We start from the raw sequence: 6257 nt of genomic DNA, 5'->3' as shown, positions 1-6257 counted from the left end.
TTTTCTGCCAAATATTCAGTAGAACTAAAAGAACTTTTTAAAACACAGTTAGAAATGCTTTTTTCTTGAGTCGCTGTTCCAGGAATTTTTTCTAAATCATTAGTCTTACAAACACATTTACTAATAACCCTAACAGGCTCGTTTTCGCCATAATTGAAAAACATTGCTTTTCCTTCGCTGTTGATAGGTATGCTTGTATATATATTTTTATTGCTGTGACATAAACTGCAATTGCTCCTTCCAAAATTAATATACGAATTTTCTAAGAAGTACGCCTCCGTATATTCACTGTGTTGTCGAACATTTTCCATTACATCTATAAACTGTTCCGCAGTTGCCAATCCATACCTTGGAAGCTTTTCGTTAAACTGACAACGTTTCTTTTGGTTATTACTATGAAGCTTTGCCAAAGCATTTCTAGCCGACTTTTCAACAGCATCCGCTCTTTCAAAGAGAATTTTAATCTGTAATTTTGAATACTTTTCGTGATCCCGATAAAACATGCGTAAAATGTTTCTCAATTTACAAAGATCAACCTGCATTTTTGCCATCTTCTTGTATTTCTGAATGTAATTTTTCCCTTTGTCTTATGCGTTCTTCGGTACAACCTCGCAGAGAATTTAATTTTTTCATTATAGCTTTTGTCACCCCAGTATCTACCCATTATTCTGGTAGCAACTTTTTTCTTATGTTTGTTTCGGTAATCTACATCGTTATCATATCGTTCCTTGCTCTTTTGTTTAGCTGTCTCAATTTTCGCATGTCTATAAACTACATCATTATAATAACGCTGTTTGTCACTATCAATTTTCACATCTCGATACGCCTGGTTGGTTGAATACCTTTGCTTTTCTCTTTTCAAGATGCTATCTCTGTTTTTTTGGTAGTACTCTTTTTTTAACTTGCGTGTAGCTTGCTTGATTGAAACCATTATGTAACCATTAGTTGATTTTTTATGTCCCGTATCAAGTATCAAGAACCTAACAAAAAATTAAACTAATTTTTAAATTTTCAGGTATTTTTCTAGTCTAAATTAAAAGATTAAAACTATTGTTCAGACACCATAAATATTTTTGCAGTTTATAACTTTAGTGATTCTGAACTAAAAACGAAAATAAAATAAAAATTATTTTTTTCAATTTTTACGTCACGTCACTCATTAAGTCATATATGGTTATTACTACACAATAGGTTTTAGATATTACGTCATGTCACTTATTACGTCATATGTGGTTATTAGTAGATAATCGGTAAAATATTCGTTCTTTATTATAACAGCTATATTTACAGCCATGATACCGATGAAAATTACATAATCCCTATCTATAGTTCAGTTAACACGGGCTAGATGTCGTTCTTTATTATAACAAATTAATTTTTAAATTTTCAGGTTTTTTTCTGGTTTGAATTAAAAAATGGAAATTATTGTTCAGACACCTTAATATTTTTGCACTTTGCAGCTAAATAAAATTATTTTATTTAAAATGATCAGGAATTATTCTAGTTTCAGTTGATAAATAAGATTTTTTTTCAAGGAATCGAGCAGCTAACTAAGTCCAATATATGCAATGGTATGATCTTCAAATGATCGTCTTTTAATTAGGTTGCTAGCTACCGCTGCAACCCGGAACTATTAAAAAACATTTTATCTTTAATTACAGAAGGAACTAGACGTAGCAAATTACTATTGGGACGAACTTTTTGCTTTGATGTATCTATTGGTATCAAAATTTCGTTCTTTAGAGCTGCGGTTATTATTGAGACAAGTAGCTACTATTACTATACAGTTCATTAACATGATCTGCTTGATTGCTTCAAAATTCAAATATCTTTGAAAAGACTGCAGTATGAAAATACATCAAAAATGCAGTTTGTTTGACAAAATTGATTCTACTTAAAAATTATTTCATTTTTAATTACAAAAGTGACTAGATGTAGCAATATCCTTTAAAATGATCTGCCGATAACTGAAAGGTTGGTGGTTCCAATCCAGCCGGGGTGGTTTTCTTTTAATTTGTAATTCAGCTATAAATAAAACCATATCATTACTATATCATTAACTATAATTAAGTTGAGTATCTAATATAGCATAGGCAAGAGTTCATTCTTTATTATAGAAGCTTTAGTTACTATGTGCCCTGATTTTCCTTTACTATGTTTCAGCTATATCCGATGAAATTTATGCTATAAGAGATCATAAAACAATTCATTAGCTTTTTATACATATCTCATATGGTCTAGTGGCTAAGGATTGTTGGCTTTCAGCCAACTGGCTTGGTTTTGGATCGTGTGTAGGAATTATTTTTAAAACAAAATCAGATGAAATTAATTAGCTAGATTGACAGGAAATAGGTAACTAAGGGCAAGAGTTCTTTACTATAATTTACTGTATTGTATCTGAAGAAACTTACATATTCTGAATTTATGATGAACAATATCGATCCTTCATGTAATTGCTAGCTACCGCTGCAACCCGGACGACTGAAGAAGAAAAAAAACACATTGTGCCCACATCGTTGTTTACTCAGGCAGTGCTAGCGCGCTGCCTATGATAATAAACTGACTACACACAGGAAAGAGCCTATGGCTTTTTCTTCTTTGAAATAGTATGAGACGAGTCGCAAACATTCAAGTAGCTAGCTAATTCCAATGTATGCAATTGTTTGTTATTCCAATGATCGTCTTTTAATGTAATCGGACAGGGCGGTTCTAATGGTGTACTTTTTGTTTTGATCAGACTCCTTTTTTAGGAGCTATGGATTTTTATATTTCTTAACATTGGACGTGATCGTCTCTTACTAGGTTGCAAGCTACCGCTGCAACCCGGATGATCGTCTCTTACTAGGTTGCTAGCTACCGTTGCAATTTGTTCTTTACTAGGTTTAAGCCATCTCTAAAGCCATGATACTGGTGGAAATTAAATAATCTCTATTTATGTTTCAGTTAACATGGGCTAGGTGTCGTTCTTTATTGTAATTCTAGCTAAAATAATGGAGATAATACGAATGAACCACAAGGTTCAGTTTCTTTGGGCTTGAGTTCGTTTTTTAACTGTAAATATAAACAGGAAAAAGCCTACGGCTTTTTCTTCCTTTAAATAGTAAGAGACGAAACTCAAACAATCAAGTAGCTAAATCCAATGTATGGAATGGTTTGCTATTTCAGTGATCGTCTTTTAATGTAAAAATTTGTTTTAATTACAAAAAATTTTCAACCTCATTAATTTCCTTTAAAATGAGCCATTGAACAACTCTCTACGATGTTTCAGTGCCAAGCTAACTGTGGAATTACTAACCTATACTATAATTAAGTGGCGTATAACATTTAGTATAGGCAAGAGGTCGTTCTTTATTATCATGGCCATCATTACATCAAAACCTTTCTTATTTGAAAGGGATCTTAGACTCTTCAATTGGTATTTTGTCTTTATCTGCTCACAACTGTCACAATGCATTGTGGGGTATACATCCCTAATGTTAGCTACCTTATCAAGGCTCTCACCAAATAATTTTATTATTGTATTTTCATCCACAGAAACTCTAATATTGCTATCACCGTAAATGAAGTCTTGACTATTATTACGACAGAGTCTACTTGACACTTCTTCTATGTAATGACTTAGTTCCTTGTACGAGCCCTCGACTTTTAGTAGATTAATATGTTGTATAATCTTACATTTTGATACTGCCTTATATACGCTATTAATGAAACAGTTCAAGACAGGAAAATGTGGAGCTAGTGCCCTTAGAGAACGCAAATAGCTCTGACATCCCTCATTTGGGCTACAGTATAACGAAGGCCCATGCTTTCTTGTGTCCCTGTAATTGATTTCACAATAATCCAAGCCGCCAAGGTAGAAATTAACCACTTTGTCAGTTGAAAATTTTAATGCTATATTATTTTCAAGGATATCAAAAAGAATTTGACATAATTCAATATCCGTCGGATAGAGCTTGCAGATATCAGGGTGACATTGCCAAGTAACCTGCTGCCTAATTTTTGGTTTTGAATGTTTACTCAGATTGTTATAGGTGACTTCAGCCATCATAATTTCCTTGTCAGATCTAGATTCAGAGCATTCTTCAATAGTTGTCTCGTACTTTTCAGGACAGTTTGTTCTACTACACAGAGAATTTTTTGCCAAATATTCAGTAGAACTAAAAGAACTGTTTAAAACACAGTTAGAAATGCTTTTTTCTTGAGTCGGTGTTCCAGGAATTTGTTCTAAATCATTAGTCTTACAAACACATTTACTAATAACCCTAACAGGCTCGTTTTCGCCATAATTGAAAAACATTGCTTTTCCTTCGCTGTTGATAGGTATGCTTGTATATATGTTTTTATTGCTGCTACATAAACTGCAATTGCTCCTTCCAAAATTAATATACGAATTTTCAAAGAAGTACGCCTCCGTATATTCACTGCGTTGTCGAACATTTTCCATTGCATCTGTAAACTGTTCCGCAGTTGCCAATCCATACCTTGGAAGCTTTTCATTAAACTGACAACATTTCTTTTGGATATTACTATGAAGCTTTGCCAAGGAATTTCTAGCCGACTTTTCAACAGCATCCGCTCTTTCAAAGAGAATTTTAATCTGTAATTTTGAATACTTTTCGTGATCCTGGTAAAACATGCGTAAAATGTTTCTCAATTTACGAAGATCAGCCTGCATTTTTGCCATCTTCTTGTATTTCTGAATGTAATTTTTCCCTTTGTCCTCATGTGTTCTTCGGTACAACCTCGCAGAGAATTTAATTTTTTCATTATAGCTTTTGTCACCCCAGTATCTACCCATTATTCTGGTAGCAACTTTTTTCTTATGTTTGTTTCGGTAATCTTCATCATTATCATACCGTTCCCTGCTCTTTTGTCTAGCCTGCTCAATTCTTGCTTCTCTGTAATGTTCATCATTACCATACCGTTCCTTGATCTTTTGTTTGGCTGTCTCAATTTTTGCATGTCTATAATCTTCATCATTGTGATAACGTTCCCTGCTCTTTTGTCTAGCCTGCTCAATTGTTGCTTCTCTATAAAGTTTATCATTGTGATAACGCTCCTTGATCTTTTGTCTAGCCTGCTCAATTCTTGCTTCTCTGTAATATTCATCATCATTATACCGTTCCTTGATCTTTTGTTTGGCTGTCTCAATTTTTGCATGTCTATAATCTTCATCATTGTGATAACACATCTTGCTGTTTTGTTTTGCTCTCTCAATTTTTACTTCTCGATACGCCTGGTCGGTTGAATACCTTTGCTTTTTTCTTTTCAAGTTACTATCTCTGTTGTTTGTGTAGTACTCTTTCTTCAACTTGCGTATAGCCTGCTTTGATCTAACCATTATTCTAATCAAGAATGAGAGAATTTTCAGTTTTGACTTTCCTTATATACTAATTATGACGTCACTCTATTCACGTCATAACTCTAATATAAAACTATGATGACGTTCATTATTTATCTAGTAGGGTTTCAGACAAGGTATTTCTAATGATGTACTTTTGTTTTGATCTGACTCTATTTTTAGGAGTTTTGGGTTTTTATATTTCTTAGCATTGGACTGATCGTCTCTTACTAGGTTGCTAGCTACTGCTGCAACCCAAATTCACATATATATTTATTTATGAGAGGCAGCCTGGCCGAGTGGTCCAAGGCACTGGTGTTAGCCACCAGTCTCTTCAGAGGCGTGGGTTCAATTCTTACCGCTGGTATACGATTATGTTTGAAAGACTGCAGTGTGAAAAGACATCAAAATGCAGTTTTTGGTGGAAAAATTTATTCTCTTTTAGAAATAATTTATTTTAGTTACTATAGATTTTTAACCCAATTAATTTCCTTTAAAATGAGCTATTGAACAACCCTCTACGATGTTCCAGTGCCAAGCTATCTCTGGATACAAAAGAAAAAAAAAGAAAAAAAAGAAAAAAATATCCCGTTTAGGCAGAATGTTGTAGTAGCTGCCACTTTTCTTGATTTTCAAGCCAATATATTTCCCTTGCTGTTCAAGCCAAGGGACAGAAATTTTACTATGCAGGGGTTTCGGACAAGGCGGTTCTAATGGTGTACTTTTTTTTTTGATCTGGCTCTTTTTTTAAGAACTATGGGTTTTTATATTTCTTAACATTGGACGTGATCGTCTCTTACTAGGTTGCTAGCTACCGCTGCAACCCGGATCACTGTGAATATATGGAGGCATAATTGTTCTTTACTTAGTTTCAGCTTTAATTCGATGATCCAGACTTTATGTACTAACTACATCC

This window comes from Artemia sp. Qi Xiang Cuo, chromosome 10, assembly GCF_049724085.1.
Source record: "Artemia sp. Qi Xiang Cuo chromosome 10, ASM4972408v1, whole genome shotgun sequence".
Classification (NCBI taxonomy): domain Eukaryota; kingdom Metazoa; phylum Arthropoda; class Branchiopoda; order Anostraca; family Artemiidae; genus Artemia; species Artemia sp. Qi Xiang Cuo.
The sequence above is the reverse complement of the archived record's forward strand: the minus strand, read 5'-3'. Positions refer to the sequence as shown.